Source organism: Coregonus clupeaformis, chromosome 1 (genome assembly GCF_020615455.1).
Source record: "Coregonus clupeaformis isolate EN_2021a chromosome 1, ASM2061545v1, whole genome shotgun sequence".
NCBI classification, from domain to species: domain Eukaryota; kingdom Metazoa; phylum Chordata; class Actinopteri; order Salmoniformes; family Salmonidae; genus Coregonus; species Coregonus clupeaformis.
The window spans coordinates 98580415-98598563 of NC_059192.1; the positions used below are offsets into that span (position 1 = coordinate 98580415).

At 43.4% G+C, this 18149-nt stretch overlaps 1 pseudogene; it reads left to right on the forward strand.

The window, feature by feature from the left end:
• The first annotated feature begins 4466 nt into the window (after positions 1-4466).
• Positions 4467-16335, forward strand: LOC123491566 (annotated as a pseudogene).
• The last annotated feature ends 1814 nt before the right edge of the window (positions 16336-18149 follow it).

Sequence of the window (18149 nt, forward strand, 5' to 3'; positions counted from 1 at the left end):
GAAATGAATGTTGAGGAGAAAGTGGTATGATTTATTTGTGAAGGGAGATATATTTGATATAGGGTTTGTCCCTGAGCTTTCAGTGATTACGTTACTGTGTGGGCTCACTCATGTGTTACAGTACAGTGCAGCCGGTTCCCCACAGCAGTGAGGGACTGTGGAATAATACTATAAATCCTCAACAGCATAGTAGGGCCTACACACTACGCAGTACCATATTCATCAACTTGCAATTTGGAATAAAAATCCATTTAAATACTGCAGGTGAATCAGTCAAGTGAAGGAAAAGTCTCCATCTGCAGCGATGTTAAAGAATTGGACCGGTGTAAATAAATTCCCAGCAGCACTCATTCTCAAGTGGATTCCACCGAGCCTGTAGTTGTCAGATCCAATACAGGTGAGGGAGAGGAAGCCATTTAGACTACTGGAGATGCACCTCCCTAGGGGCTGGTTCCCGGACACATTAAGCCTAGTCCCTAGACTAAAAAGCACTGTTCAATGGAAACTCCTCAATTGAAATATTGTAGCTTTTAGTCTAGGACTAGGTTGACTCTCGTGTCTGAGAATCTGGACGCTTCAATCTAATTTAGCTGTCGGATGGCACTGCCCTGGTCAGAAGGTATACAAGGTCCATGCCAGTCTAGCTCACCTCTTGGAAACCAGCATTCAAAAAAAACAACATATAGTCCAATGTCACCCCTGGTTTCCACTTGTTCTAACTCTCTAGCTACATGAAGACAAGGTGACTTTGGGAAGCATAAGCACAGGTTGGTGTCACTAGCTGGCACAGCCATCAAAATCATACAATCTGATATTAAACCTAATTCTAACCTTAACACACTGCTAACCCTAAATTTAGGGGTTTTCCAAATGATTTTGTTGTTCTAAGAAATGTTTACAATATAGCCAATTTTTCACATTGCAACTGGCCTATCTAAGGGGAAATCACTCAGTTCTGCCTCCAGACAAGACTCATAACAGTAAACGTCAACCTACGGCATAAGCGTCGAAATGAACACGAGAGCCAGATGACTTAATGCTTGTCAGTTATGCGAATAGTGGCCTTGAAGCAGTTAGGTGGAGATGCACAGTGACGTCACTAGTGACTGCAGTGTTGTGGATTGGATTTCACACAGTGAGCACAGAATAGGCACAAGTATACAGAATTGACTCACGGGACCCCAGGGCTATAACAGCATGACAGAGAATAGCTTATAGAAATCTCTGTGCATTGTTGTTCTCAACGGAGCACAAGACGCACAATATTCATAATAGTCACCTGGTGGTGAATCCTAGCAATGCCTGACTAAGTGAAAGAGGAGTTAGGATTCACCTCGATATTTACAGAAACTCTGCCAAGTCAAGTATGGTTGGTTCAATGGAGGACACCCCGGCTCAAACGTCTACCTGATAAATCCTCTTTGTGTTACATCATCACTGTGGGTCAAACAGTTGGATGCCAACAGTCCCATCCCACACGGAGCGCTGATTTTCTTTCCTGGAAAACAATCCCTTTAAGACCAAGCACAGCTCTGGGGGTAGTAGCTCCCCAGATTATCTACAGGGGTCAAATAGGGTCATCTGGTCAACACAGCTCCACTTCATTCCATTTGTTGGTGTTCTTACTGTATGTCCCTCACCCCAACATGCCCTCTCCTTTCCTCTAATTCTCTGATCCTCTATTCCTCTATTTTCCCTGTTCTCCATCTGGATCTCTTTTCGTACTGCCAACACTACCTATTTTTGTTTTGTTTGTTCTCTCCTATCTCTCTAATTATCCCGTCTTCTCAATTCAATTTCAATTTAAGGCTTTATTGGCATGGGAAACATATGTTAACATTGCCAAAGCAAGTGAAGTAGATTAGTAAACAAAAGTGAAATAAACAATAAATATTAACAGTAAACATTACACTCGAAGTTCCAAAAAGAATAAAGACATTTCAAATGTCATATTATGTATATATATTTCAGTATTCTCCCTCTCTCTCTCCTCTCTCTCTCGCACTCTCTCTCCTCTTTCTCTCTCTCCATCTCTCTCCATCTCTCTCTTTCACCCCCCTCTCTTTAAATCACTCTGCTCTCAGGGTCACTCCAGCCGTCCCCTATCCTCTCCAAGTGCTATTTTTGGGTCAGGGCCACTTGCACACCATCCTCCATTTTCGGCTCTGTCCTAGAGCAGATACTCAATTCTACAGTGTAGATCAGGAAACTGCTGTCGTGGAAGGGGGACACAAGCAGACAGTATACACAGTTTCTCCAGCTCACTGACATAAGAAACATTCTACTCATCCTCATTCCATGTCTCTGTATCTCCCTAGAGAATCAATGTGTCCCCATTGGTTCTGCTTGATTTAGTCGCTTTTTATCTAATTAGGTTCTAACGGTCAGACTTCCTGCTCCAGGCAGAACCCCTATTGTGCCAGTCACTGTTAGCTAAAGCTATGCTCCATTTCCTGTGTCTCCTCTCCCCCTGGATCTTACTAATAAACACTAAATGAGTTGGGTTTGGATACACACCATCGTCATATGCCTATCTCTATTAAGCATCTGTCAATGTGCGCTCCCAATGTGTGTGCTTAATTTATATCTCACACGCTCAACGTGATGTTTCTATCGAGAAAATATTTGATTATCTTCCTAGTGTGCACGTGGTGCTTCCCAGCCCCCAGACCCCAGCTGTGGGAAGCATGAAGGCTGTAATGTGCAGGCTGGGGGATCATTGGGTAGTCACAGCACTGAGCTGGCAGACAATCCATACACAGACACCATATCTATAACAGCAGATGATGTAGATAAGGAGGAATGCATTAAGATATGAGAGAGTTATTCTCATCTATTTATAGTCCTGTGGAGAAATGCAAGGTGGCATCTCTTTCTTCTTTCTCTCTCTCTCTCTCTCTCTCTCTCTCTCTCTCTCTCTCTCTCTCTCTCTCTCTCTCTTCTCTCTCTCTCTCTCTCTCTCTCTCTCTCTCTCTCTCTCTCTCTCTCTCTCTCTCTCTCTCTCTCTCTCTCTCTCTCTCTCTCTCTGTCAAAAACAACTTTTCTATCTGAAAAGCCCTAAACTTGTTGTGACCATGATTGAATTGGTGATGTTCTGTAAATCTTGTTGTAGGATTGTCGTAGTAATGAAACATGAGAGATTGTGGTACATTATGTCTGTCTAGCCTTGAACGCACACACACACACACACACACAAAACCTCTATGCCCTGTTATGGAGGGCTTAATGTTCTGATGCCCTCCTGTCTGTATCCTGCTCTAAGCCTCCGTGATGTGACACTGCAGCAATATTATCACATATCATTGACCTCCATTTTAGGACTCACATCGTCACAAGGCTGGCATCACTGCTCTCGCATCACTGTCAGGGGCATCACTGTCCTCTATCCAGAGGGGATGATGACACAACGCACTGCCGAGTAAAGAGTCGAGGTGACTCTCCACTAGCTCTCTCTCACTAGCTCTCTCTCCTCTCTCTCTCTCTCTCTCTCTCTCTCTCTCTCTCTCTCTCTCTCTCTCTCTCTCTCTCTCTCTCTCTCTCTCTCTCTCCCCCCCTCCCCCCCCCCCCCCCCCCCCTCCCTCTTTCTCCTGGGTTTGGCCTTTGATCGTCATGGATATGTGTCTGGTATTCCAGGAAGTAGCAGCAGGAGAGGGAGAGAGAGAGAGAAAGCGATAGAGTTTTGGGAGAAAGGAGACACAGTAGCCAACAGCGAACCAGGCAGGTGCCTGTCTCCATGGCAAAACTCGGCAACCGTCTCACGGAGGATTTAAAGAATTCTGAGTGATGTTAAGCAGAAACTGATGACAGGAGAAGGTCTTTGCCTTACTCGTCTCTTTATGTGTGCTCCTGCAGAGCAGATGAATTTAGGGTTGTTTTAACCACCTCATCATGAGTAGAATAAAACAAGGATTTGTTTAAAAGGATTTTTGAGCCCTTGTGCCTACAAGTTACGAATTAGTCCCTTACGTAATACAAGTCATATCACCATATCTCTCTAGTAATCTTTCTATCTTGTTAGTCATTTCCCATCTTCCGCGTAGATACAGTCTCATAGGAGCACTGCAAATTCCCATTCCCCTAAACAACCTTGCTCACAGGAATTCATCCTTCAGTCACGACTAGGAAAGAATGCATTAATACCAACACTGCCCATCATCTCTACCAGAAATCCCCGAAAGTTTGTATTTTTTGTGAGAGAAAAACATCCCTTCACAGTCCTGAATACCAATGTGCTGTTACTTTCTTTTGAAAAAACACTTTGACTCAAGTCAAGGCTTTGGCAGTTTCTGCTCTATTCTGACGTCTCTTTCCTCTCATCTCTCATCCTGCCCTCTGCTGACGCGGCCCGTCTGGCCTGGATGTGTCAGATTGTAGGGCCTCCTGGGCACCAAGTTACGTCACAGGCTGTAGCTGTGGTGACTGAGTTTATATCACAAAGCCTTGAATAAGACAGCTCCTCTAACGAGATGGCCTTTTGGTGTGTCTGTGTGTACGTGTGTACGTGTGTGTGTGTGTGTGTGTGTGTGTGTGTGTGTGTGTGTGTGCGTGTATAGTGTGTGGCATGTAAATCCTGACAAGGTTGATCTGATATGTCTCTCTTTCGCGGTGTCATCTTAATTAGAATATGAACAGGGTCACGACCTTAGTGTTATGTGTACACACTGATGACAGAGCAGACACGAGACAGTAACAACATGCAAGACACTGGCTCATATAGACGCAACACAAAACAACAGTAGAGAAATAACATGAGGGAAAATAACTAGCTAGGAGAGGAGATTTTCTGTTAAAATAGTTCAATGTCTGAATTTATTCACTGCATGTTTTGAGTGGCTGGCTGATGACAAATGTAGCTGAAATTGAAACAAATATACTTTTGTCCAGCACTTGAATAAAAGGCTTGGAGAATAATTCAATTTGTTGTGAATTGAATTGTACACCCTGGGGATTTTTCCATTTCAGTGTCCAACGTGGAAGCTAATATTGACTGAAACAAAATGAATTTGCCATATATTCTGGTTTTGGTATCTTTTAAATTGTATTATGCCGTTACGTTCAACTATCGTTTTTCTTGAGGTGCAAAATCTTTAAATGTTATGGACCTGTTTGTGTGTCTTCTTGCAGAGGGTGAGTAAATGTTATGGACCGGGTCTGCAGAGGGTGAGAAATGTAGGACCTGTTTGTGTGTCTTCTTGCAGAGGGTGAGTGAGAAGGTTGGGAGTAGAAGGGACTAAACATGATGATGACTTCACTGGAAATGGAAAAGGCAAGAATCTCTCTTTCTCTTTCTGTCTCTCTAAGAATCGTCTCTTTCTGTCTCTCTAAAGGAATCTCTCTTTCTCTTTCTGTCTCTCTAAGAATCCTCTCTTTTTCTCTTTCTGTCTCTCTAAGAATCCCTCTTTCTTTTTCTGTCTCTCTAAGAATCCTCTCTTTCTGTCTCTCTAAGAATCCTCTCTTTCTCTTTCTGTCTCTCTAAGAATCCTCTTTCGTCTCCTAAGAACCTCTTTCTTTCTCTCTAAGAATCCTCTCTTTCTGTCTCTCTAAGAATCCTCTCTTTCGAACCCTCTTTCTTTCTCTCTAAGAATCCTCTCTTTCTCTTTCTTTCTCTCTAAGAATCCTCTCTTTCTCTTCTGTCTCTCTAAAATCCTCTCTTTCTCTTTCTATCTCTGTAAGAATCCTCTCTTTCTCTTTCTGTCTCTCTAAGGATCCTCTCTTTCTTCTTCAATATTACAAACAATGTTGTGAGGTTGAATGAGCCCATTCTCCCAAGCCTTGTTCAGTTGTGTTAGAAACTATATCCTCACCCGCTCCATTCTCCTATTCACTCCAAGGGGTTATCCCCTAGTCCCTATGTATGACATTGTGCTGTGCATTTTTTCTATAATAGAGAAGTGTTTCTCAATTTAAATGCCTTAGAAAAATTCCTAAGAAATTGCTTTGAAAAAGAGGGGAATTTAAGTGTGCATGCATTTGGGGAGACCATGTCAAGCCATCCATCCATAATTCTGTATGGTGTAGGGTCTTATTCTAGACAGCTGGGGGAAGGCTGAGTAGTGTATAGCAGAGTCATCCTATTTAAATATATGGCTCTGGTGTATAGGACTGTGAAGTCTGTGTTGAAGAAGGCAGAGAGCTGGCATATCTGACCAGCATCAAGTGGGAATACAGGAAAGCAATCTTCACCAGCTGTCAGCTTTGCATGGTGTCTCTCCTCCACCACCACACTACAGAGTAAATCCCCTCCATGTTCTATCCAGGCATGTTGTTCTCCTCCACCACCACACTACAGAGTAAATCCCCTCCATGTTCTATCCAGGCATGTTGTCTCTCCCTCCACCACCACACTACAGAGTAAATCCCTCCATGTTCTATCCAGGCATGTTGTCTCTCCCTCCACCACCACACTACAGAGTAAATCCCTCCATGTTCTATCCAGGTAAGAAAAGCCCTCCCCCCACCACCACAACTACAGAGCAAATCCCCTCCATGTTCTATCCAGGCATGTTGTCTCTCCCTCCACCACCACACTACAGAGTAAAGCCCCTCCATGTTCTATCCAGGCATGTTGTCTCTCCCTCCACCACCACACTACAGAGTAAATCCCCTCCATGTTCTATCCAGGCATGTTGTCTCTCCCTCCACCACCACACTACAGAGTAAATCCCTCCATGTTCTATCCAGGCATGTTGTCTCTCCCTCCACCACCACACTACAGAGAAATCCCCTCCATGTTCATCCAGGCATGTTGTCTCTCCCTCCACCACCACACTACAGAGTAAATCCCTCCATGTTCTATCCAGGCATGTTGTCTCTCCCTCCACCACCACACAAAGAAAAGCCCCTCCATGTTCTATCCAGGCATGTTGTCTCTCCCTCCACCACCACACTACAGAGTAAATCTTCTCCATGTTCTATCCAGGCATGTTGTCTCTCCCTCCACCACCACACTACAGAGTAAACTTCCATGTTCTATCCAGGCATGGTGTCTCTCCCTCCACCACCACACTCACAGAGTAAACCCTCCATGTTCTATCCAGGCATGTTGTCTCTCCCTCCACCACACACACTACAGAGTAAATCCCCTCCATGTTCTATCCAGGCATGTTGTCTCTCCCTCCACCACCACACCAGAGTAAACCCCTCCATGTTTCTATCCAGGCATGTTGTCTCTCCCTCCACCACCACACTACACAGAGTAAAGCCCCTCCATGTTCTATCCAGGCATGTTGTCTCTCCTCCACCACCACCACTACAGAGTAAATCCCTCCAGTGTTCTATCCAGGCATGTTGTCCTCCCTCCACCACCACACATACAGAGTAAATCCCTCCATGTTCTATCCAGGTATGGAGTCCTCCCTCCACCACCACACTACAGAGCAAACCCATGTTCTATCCAGGCATGTTGGTTCCTCCCTCCACCACCACACAAGAATCATGTTCTATCCAGGCATGTTGTTCTCCCTCCACCAGTTCACAGAAAAAACCCATGTTATCCAGGCATGTTGTTCCCTCCACCACCACACTACAGAGAAATCCCCCATGTTCTATCCAGCATGTTTTCCTCCACACAAAATCCATTTATCCAGGCATGCTGTCGCCCTCCACCACCACACTACAGAGTAAAGCCCCCCCCATGTTTATCCAGGCATGTTGTTCTCCCTCCACCACCACACTACAGAGTAAACCCATGTTCATCAGGCATGTTGTTTCACACAAATGAGTAAATCCCTCCATGTCTCTATTCAGGCATGGTGTCTCTCCCTCCACCACCACACTACAGAGTAAATCCCCTCCATGTTCTATCCAGGCATGCTTGTCTCTCCCTCCACCACCACACTACAGAGTAAATCCCTCCATGTTCTATCCAGGAGTACAAGTCTCTCCCTCCACCACCACACTCACAGAGTAAATCCCCTCCATGTTCTATCCAGGCATGTTTATGTCTCCCCCTCCACCACCACACTATAGAGTAAATCCCCATGTTCTATCCAGGCATATTGTCTCTCTGCCACACCAGCCACTTCACAGAGTAAAGCCCCTCCATGTTCTATCCAGGCATGCTTGTCTCTCCCTCCACCACCACACTACAGAGTAAATCCCTCCATGTTCTATCCAGGCATGTTGTCTCTCTCTCCACCACCACACTACAGAGTAAATCCCCTCCATGTTCCTATCCAGGCATGTTGTACAACATGACAGCCTCAAAGGAACCAATGCCCTCCTCCTCCTCCAGTGTTTTCTCTCATTCTCTCCATCTTTTCTCCTTCTTCTTCTCTCTTCCTTCTTCTCTACACTCTCCTCTCTCTCTCTCTCTCCCTCCCTCTCCTCCTCTCTATCCATCTGTCTGTGTGGGTTATAGAAGGTGGACACCACCAGCAGGGCGGTGTTGGACATTATGACCAAGACCACTGAGTATCTGCAGCCCAACCCAGGTGAGAGACACTTACCATGTCTGAGTCTCAGATGGCACCCTATTCCCTATGCTGTGCACTACTTTTGACAGAGGCCCTATGGAACCTGGTGACAAAGTAGTGCACTATATAGGAATAGGTGCCATTTTGGACACAGACACATCATTTCTATGGACCAACATCCACCCAACCAAAACAATACATTAGAATACATTTTACTCAATCACACAGTGTTTTGGTCAACCCTTTTTATAGATTTTTATTTAATTTAATCAATTATACACATGACAATACATCATAATCAGGATTTAAAAAAATAAACTTGTACGGCAAGTTTGATTGATTAATTGATTGGGTGGTGATTGATTTATTGATTATTCATTCATTCATTGATTTTGTGTACAGCCTCCAGAGCCAAGAGATGACCATGATCAACTCCATGTCCTAAGATACGTGGCCAGGAAAAGGGTCTGCGGCTATATCCAGACAGAGACCATCCTGGGAGAGTCCATGCAGAAGTTTGGCAGGGAGCTCGGGAAGAGTCCAACTTTTGGTAAGTCACAATGGCTGTGTCAGAATACCCGTGCTTGCGTGTCTAAATAGGAGGCTTATGGGTATGCCGAAAATAACGTTTTATTGCATGTGAAATTTCGAAAATGTTGTATGGTTTAAATGCCAGGATTTTATACTCATTTAGTCTTTTCATCTAGTAGAATTCGCTGCACACTATTGAAGAGAACATCTTTTCACCCGTGTGTTTGACAACAGCTCATAATCAGAATAGGGACTCGCTCTACAAAATGAACGAATGGCAGCGAACAAGATCATGCATTAGATAACTCCTCAGTATGGATGAGTAGTATGTTGATATTTGTTGCTTACTACATACCTTTTACTAAACAGTACATTCTAAATAGTAGTAGTACTATTAGTACCCAGTATGTAGTTTTTAGTAAGTAGTAGGCAAGACAGATTTCGAACACAGCCATTGTCTATTTATAATAGGTGCTGGTCACTAGCCTGCCCCAGATTTTTTTGTGCTGTCTTGCCGGCTCTTATGACCAAACAGACCCGGACCGGGCTAGCTTAGCACTCATACACAACATTGACGTGAGAACTCCTCAACTTTTCTGAAAAGAGATGGAGGAGTTCATGTTCTTATATTATGCCCTGTCTGTTCCAGGCCTGGCTCTGATCGATGCTGGGGAGTCCATGCGTGAGCTGGGGAGGTGAAGGAGCTCTAGACACATGGAGGTCAAGCAGGAACTTCCTGGACCCGCTGCAGACCCCTCCATCGACAAAGACCTCCAAGGAGATTACGGTAAGGACCGGATTTATTCAATTTTATTTTATATTTTATGTAGCGTTGAGACCCAGACAGGGGGTGAGGAAGGCGAAGTCAAGGCCTTACCGGCAAAATAAAATAGTGGGTACGGTTTACCGGTAAAATGTGAGCCTATCACAATTAATACAACATGCCCAAAAAACTATAGGCGATTAAACAATGATTTAACATTACTCCATGTCAGCCACATGAAATATTAGTGAAATGACTGGAAACCAGGTGGTATATGCTCCAAATTGCGTTGTGGTTTGAGGAGAACATTAATTTTGTCATACGGAGATGAGTGGCCGAGGCGCGTGTGGACAACAGTGGATGCATCAATTCAGGCTACAAGTGTAGGCCTAATGACAATCACAGAATGTAATTACAATACGTGTAGGTGTTCTGTAGCAGATGTCTCGTTGCCCATTCATAAATTGCGGATGCAAGTGAACTGTTGGGGTTTGGATGCTGGAATTATCTTCTGAGTGGACGAATGTGCGCGGGTAGCCTACAGGAGCGCCTTTGTTAAGTGGTTGTTTGACAGTCAGATGAAAACATCATGACTGGTTGTGTTGTATGCCAGCAATTAAAAGGTATATAGTGAGGGAAAAAAGTATTTGATCCCCTGCTGATTTTGTACGTTTGCCCACTGACAAAGAAATGTCAGTCTACCAGTAATTTTAATGGTAGGTTTATTTGAACAGTGAGAGACAGAATAACAAAAAAAAAAAAACAGAAAAACGATGTCAAAAATGTTATAAATTGATTTGCATTTTAATGAGGGAAATAAGTATTTGACCCCTCTTAATCAGAAAAGATTTCTGGCTCCCAGGTGCTTTTATACACTCTGGGTAAGAGCTGAGATTAGGGAGCACACTCAAAGGGGAGTGCTCCTAATCTCAGCTTGTTACCGTATAAAAGACCCTGTCCAAAAGCAATCAATCAATTAGATTCCAAACGCTCCACCAGTAGGCTAAAGAACCAAAAAGCTCCAAGGATGTCAGGGACAAGATTGTAGACCACACAAGGCTGGAATGGGCTACAAGACCATCGGTAAGCAGCTTGGTGAAAAAGGTGACAACAGTTGGTGCGAATATTCACAAAATGGAAGAAACACAAAATAACTGTCAATCTCCCTCGCCTGGGGCTCCATGCAAGATCTCACTTCGTGGAGTTGCAAGATCAGTGAGAACGGTGAGGAATCAGCCCAGAATTACACAGGAGGATCTTGTCAATGATCTCAAGGTAGCTGGGACCATAGTCACAAACAAGAAAACAATTGGTAACCACACTACGCCGTGAAGGACTGAAATCCTGCAGACGCCCGCAAGGTCCCCCGCTCAAGAAAGCACATATACATGTCCGTCTGAAGTTTGCCACTGAACATCTGAAGTGATTCAGAGGAGAACTGGGTGAAAGTGGTGTGGTCAGATGAGACCAAAATGGAGCTCTTTGGCATCAACTCAACTCGGGCCGTGTTTGGAGGAGGAGGAAACTTGCTATGCCCAAGAACACCATCCCCACCGTCAAACATGGAGGTGGAAACATTACGCTTTGGGGGTGTTTTTCTGCTAAGGGGACAGGACAACTTACCGCATCAAAGGGACGATGGACGGCCATGTACCGTCACCAATCTTGGGTGAGAACTCCTTCCCTCAGCCAGGGCATTGAAAATGCTGTCGTGGATGGGCATTACAGCATGACAATGACCCCAAACTACACGGCCAAGGCAACAAAAGGAGTGGCTCAAGAAGAAGCACATTAAGGTCCTGGAGGGCCCCAGTCTCCAGACCTTAATCCCAGTAGAAAATCTGTGGAGGGACTGAAGGTTTGAAAGTGCCAAACGTCAGCCTTAAAACCTTAATGACTTGGAGAAAATCTGCAAGAGGAGTGGAACAAAATCCCTCCTGAGATGTGTGTAAAACCTGGTGGTCAACTACAAGAAACGTCTGACCTCTGATTGCCAACAAGGGTTTTGCCACCAAGTACTAAGTCATGTTTTGCAGAGGGGTCAAATACTTATTTCCCTCATTAAAATGCAAATCAATTTATAACATTATTGACATGCGTTTTTCTGGGTTTTTTTGTTGTTATTCTGTCTCTCACTGTTCAAATAAACCTACCATTAAAATTATAGACTGATCATGTCTTTGTCAGTGGGCAAACATACGAAATCAGCAGGGGATCAAATATGTTTTTCCCTCACTGTAGGTGGTGTGTCCCTAAGGCGAGGGGAAGCTAAGCTTTCCCTAAAGTACATTTTAAGTAGCTAAATAAAATCAAAAAGCTGTGGATTGTTTTAAAAATCACATAGCCCACAGTCTGAAGGGCCCGCAATTTGGGCAAATACCAAATAGATGATTGTTGAGTTGCGACTGTCAGTGAAAAGCAGAGAGACCCAGCCAGGTATATCCGTAATATTTAAAAAATACAATCACAGAAAAACTGGTTTGAAAGCAAATGGCTATTGCTGTAAAGAGATGACAATGAAAATACTTGAATCTTTTTTTTAGTTATCAAAATTCTTCACTTAATTGAGCGAACAGTAGCCTATCATATTGCCACTAGCAGAGAACATTGACCATATCCCCGGTGAGTGTGCATATTCACTGTCTTTGTCATTGGGTCAGTGCCACTATTGTTTGTTTTTGGACAATAATTTCCTCCTCCAGGTTAGATGGACATCATATTGTATTTGTGTCTCACTTTCTTGTAGGCCGATTAGATGGATCAGACAACGTCGTTTTTATTGATCTGCTTGTCAGTGTCAGCAAAGTAGGCTACCCTGTAATTTTTGTAGTATAAAAATGTGTTTGTCGCACTTGGGTGTCTCGTACTGGTAAGAAATTAAATCTACTTTCACCCCTGACCCAGGTCTCTTTTTTGAGTGAGTAACTGCATATAAAAAAAAGGCCTACATACAAAATACAAGGATAACACAGACAGTGTTGCTCGCATGACATCACAAGACAGACATAATAATACAACAGCAAAAACAGACACAACACAAATAAAACATATCAAGCTAGACACAACACACACAATCATAACAACATATCAAGCTAGACACAACACCATAATAACAACATAGCAAGACAGACATCACGAAAAACATGTTGTGGGACCGATGATGCCGTCATTCTTCTATGTGCGTTAATTAGACATATTGCGTCATTGCATACATTAAACATACAGCTCAAATCCAGATCACGTCGAAAAGCAGACCAGGAAAACAGTTAATAAAAAAATGTAACGGTAATGCCAAAGTTGCATCTTTATATGCACATAAATAAGTGGAGTAACGATCACTTCAATTAGACATTGACATCAGGGGATAACTCCCTAGCGCTCAGTCAATGTTTACTGCCCTGGAGGGATAGGTAGCATATTTACTCTACTCTCTGGTTGGAGTTGCCCAATGCAATTACATCCGTCTCCCTGCCAGACCACAGAATCAGATACTCAGCTAATAAAAGTTCAGATGCTCGGAGAGCTTCATTTGGACTTTTTGTCCCTAAGGGCAGAGGAAAAATCAACTCTGGCATACTAAAAGTTTATAATTAACTCTGAATAATCATTGCCTGAAGGTGTCTGATAAGGCACAACCTTCACTTCTGATTATGTTGCTGGCATAAGCCTGTCCGATCCTAGGTTGGGGGTTTGTTTGCCCAGGACTAGGGCCATGAGTTGACTCACCCCCTGAGCAGAACTGAGTCAAGCTGAGCTGTACCAGCACAGTACGGTTCGGGTTGGCGCGATAGTGTGAAAAGGGTGTCTAACCATTTGGAGTGATCCCTGTCTAACCATTTGGAGTGATCCCTATCTAACCATTTGGAGTGATCCCTATCTAACCATTTGGAGTGATCCCTATCTAACCATTTGGAGTGATCCCTATCTAACCATTTGGAGGATTTTATCTAACCATTTTGGAGTGATCCTCTGTCTAATCATTTGGAGTGATTGTTAACCATTTGGAGTGATCCCTGTCTAACCATTTGGAGTGATCCCTGTCTAACCATTTGGAGTGATCCCTATCTAACCATTTGGAGTGATCCCTATCTAACCATTTGGAGTGATCCCTATCTAACCATTTGGAGTGATCCCTATCTAACCATTTGGAGTGATCCCTATCTAACCATTTGGAGTATTCCTATCTTAACCATTTGGAGGATCGTCTATCTAACCATTTGGAGTGATCCCTATCTAACCATTTGGAGTGATCCCTATCTAACCTGTCACTCTTGACATCCTTTCTTTCCTTCTTTCTTTCCTTCCTTCCATCTTTTTCCTTCCTCTCCTCGCAGCATCACCTGAAGAAACTGGAAGGCCGCCGCCTGGACTTCGACTACAAGAAGAAGCGTCAGGGCAAGGTGACGGACGACGAGATCAAACAGGCTCTGGAGAAGTTTGACGATACCAAGGAGATCGCTGAGCTCAGCATGTTCAACCTGTTGGAGAGTGATGTAAGGAATATGTTTCTACCGTTCCTCCTCCTTCCCATGCAGTGTGTTTCTACCGTTCTTCCTACTCTTCCTTCTCACACGGTGTGTGTGTGTGTGTGTAAAGGTGGGGTTGTGGGGTTAGACCCACCATTTACACATGAGCACCATGTTTTTCCTCCTGTACTTGAGGTTCAGTGTGAAGTGGTGAACTAGTTAGTAAATGGGAAGTATACTGTCTACCTGTGGGTCAAGCACTAAATACCTCCTATTCCTAGTAGTAGTGTAGGTGGTAGTAGTAGTAGTGGTAGTAGTGGTAGCCGTAGTAGTAGTAGTAGTAGTAGGGTAGTAGTAGTAGCAGTAGTGTGTGTAGCGTAGTAGTAGTAGTGGTAGTAGTAGCAGTAGTAGTAGCAGTGCCGTAGTAGCAGGGTGGTGGTGTGGAGGGTAGTAGCGGTAGTAGTAGCAATAGCAGTAGTAGTAGTTGTATTAGCGGTAGTAGCAGTAGTAACAGTAATAGCAATAGTAGTCATGTCTTTACACTGCTGTCTTCTGTCCGCCACTGAGCACATGTACAAGTGATGTTAATATGTAATTTTTTTCAGCTGTAACTGTCTGTTATTATTTAGTCTCTGTCCTTCCCTGTCTCTAGTCCAAGTACTTATGCAACCACGGCAACGAGGGGGTGATCAAAGCTCATGTAGTGGGAAGACCATCACAGGCTGACTTTGGACTTACTGTCTGCATGTAACCTTGTATTGTGTGGATGGAGGTTTATCAAGGCAGCATCAGGGAAACCTAGAGCCTCAGAAATCAGATTAATAATACTTATAAATGGATAAATAATTTGAATAACAGTTGAGCTTAATTCTATAATGGCTTCTCCACTCATCTATGATCATCAGTCTTTCTTGACTTGAATATATCCTAGTATCTGTAAGTTAGCCAGAAAAGGTGGCTGTGTTCTGTGTTGACCTCTGCAGTAGCATTCGTACTGTAGTTTCTGTATCTTATCTTTTAGCAGACCAGTGAGTGGATGAAGGGATTTTGGCCAGCGATATGTGGAACAGTAGGGCTTGGTTGGTAGAGATTTGAACAGGTGAGCAGTAGGACTGGTCCAAGTTTCCAGGTGGGAGTAATTGAGTGTGCGAGATCCTCACCCAGCTGCAGTCCAAGATGGAGGACTCGGTCAGTATTTATAATAATATATATATAAATATTATAATCAGTGTGTTGTTCCAAATGACCGGAGTACCGGATGGAGGTGCAGAGTAGGAGATTTTGGAAATTACCAAATTTAACCCAAAGTTCCAGGTTTTTTATTTTGAAATCCTGGCTGGAGAAAAACCTGTGGATGTTGGGAAAGTTTTGGAGTTTTCAGAATAGTAGAGAGTAGAGATTACATACCATGCCAATCATCTTCGGATCAAGCACTGAAATGCCAGATTATTCCTTTCCATTCTCTGAATTCGCCAGATGGGAATAAAATAAACAATAATAAAAATTTATATTAATAGAAAGGGGGGTGGGGAATGGGATAGTACCCTTCTGTAACTATATGGGCTTGTTTCTGCAATGTAATATCATAGGATAAGGATTTTATCAAGCCCAAGAAAAGAGTAAAAGGGATGACCTAGTGAGAAAAGGAGCATCAAGGATCAGTCAGGGAGATCACTCCTACCATTAAACCAGACACCCCCCCCCCCTCTCTCTCTCTGTCTCTCTCTCTCTCTCTCTCTCTCTCTCCCCTGTCTCTCTCTCTCTCTCTCTCTCTCTCTCTCTCTCTCTCTCTCCTCTCTTCTCTCTCTCTCTCTCTTCTCTCTCTCTTCTTCCTCCCCCCTCTCTCTCTCTCCCCCTCTCTGTCTCTCTCTCGCTCTCTACATCACTAAGTGTTGCGAAATGTAATGCCATGTAGTATTTTAAAGTATATAAACTCCTTTATGTTGCTGGACCCAGGAAGAGTAGCTGCTGCCTTTGGCAGGAAACTAATGGGGATCCATAATAAATACAAATATCATCCATCCATTGCCTCTCCCCCCCCCTCCATCACTATCAATTTCCCTCTCTTTTCTTTCTAGATTTCTGTTCTTTGTCTCTCTGTCTGTGTGGCCGCATGTATAATCTCTCCATCTCTCCATCCATCCTCCTATCAGGCAAGTGAAAATAAAGACCTGTCTACTCTTTCCGGTTCTGTTTTTCCATCCAGCAGCAAGGTTCAGGTGAGCTAAGTATCTGGTCGTTCGCTCTGTCATCTATCGCTGTCTGGCTGGCTAATCACATATCTTTCCATCTCTTTCATTTCTCATTCTCTTCATTCCTCCATAGCTTCATTTCTCCAACACTCCATTTCCATCCATCCACTTCCCAAATGCTATAAATATCATGTATTTATTCTACCTCTATTGCTTGCTTCTTCTTCCGTTTGCTTTTTAATTCCTCTCCTCTTTGCAGCAAGGTTCAGGTAACCAAGAGCGAATCCTGGAGAGATACTAAAATATATCTCTGTACTCTGTCTATTTCTGTCACTCTATCACATTCCTCGTGTTTTCTGTCTGTCGTTTCCGTCATCTGTCTGGTGATTGTCAAGCCATCTCTTCATTGCCATAATCCACCCATCCATCCATCCCTTTATCCAACTATATCAATTGCAGTTAAACATAAACACCTCTACTTCTCCCACATGTGCTCCCCCCCCCCCCCCCCCCCCCCCTCTCTCTCCCCCCCCCCCCCCCCCTCTCTCTCTCTCTCTCTCTCTCTCTCCTCTCTCTCTCTCTCTCTCTCTCTCTCTTCCCTTGCAGCAAGGTTCCAGTGAGCCTAGAGTGAATCCTGGAGAGATACGATAGAATATCTCTACTGTATCACTCTGTCTGTGTGTCTATATGAACTTGCCTCTACGCTTTTGTGGCCCTCCCTTCTTGGACTGTTTTCTGGCTCCAGTCTGTTTCCTGATTTCTCTCCGGTCTCTGTCTTTGTTTTTATTCCAAGTTTATGTCAGTTTTTCAGTCTTTGTTTCTGTCGGTCTGCCTTTCTGTCGGTCTGCCTTTCTGTCTGCGCGTTTGTTCTTTTCTCGATATGTTTATCAATCAATTGACAACACAAACCAACATTTTGACACCTTTCTCTCTCCTCTCTCTGATTTCCTATTCTTTGTTTTGTTGTTTTTGTCTGTTAGTGCTGTAGATATAAGATATTTTTGATATAAAGAAATTGGTATAGAATTTCTGTTACTTTGGTATTTTTGTCAAATGTGGCCCCACGGATCAAGCATCGCCTATCAGCGCAGCCTAATTTCCTTATTCTAGCGCGACCTGCTCCACTTACTCATTGCCAGCCTGCACTGGGAGTTTTCAGTTCATCAAGCCGCAGGTAGCGCCCTGCATGCTCAAATGAACTAAATGTGTCAAAAGATTCAACATTTTGACTGAATGAGTGAAAAGATCAAAAATGAGCTGAACTTCGCATCACTAACGGACTGTGCTCTGATATGCTGCCCTCTTGCCTCGTGAATGACATCATTACTGGTTAAAGAGAGAGCGCACATTTTATAAAAGAAGCTACTTCTATAGAAATGTTGTTGATCAGTACAATAAAACAAGTCCAAATGGAAGGGGAACATATTGTTTTTCAGCCAAACAAGCTCAATAACTCAATGCATGCACACACTCCTATTGAATATGCATTCACCTGTATTGTGGATAGGCTAGGCTATATCTTGATTTACCCAGTTATCAATAGAGATTTAACATTTCAAATAAATGATTACATTATGTTATTAGTATATAGATAGATTGATAAAAACAAAGTAAGTTGATTGTATAATTGATTCATTAATGTATACATGGATGTCTCTGGAAAAGGTTGACTTAAAACAATTCAAATGTAATGATATTTACATTTTAGTCATTTAGCAGACGCTCTTATCCAGAGCGACTTACAGGAGCAATTAGGGTTAAGTGCCTTGCTCAAGGGCACATT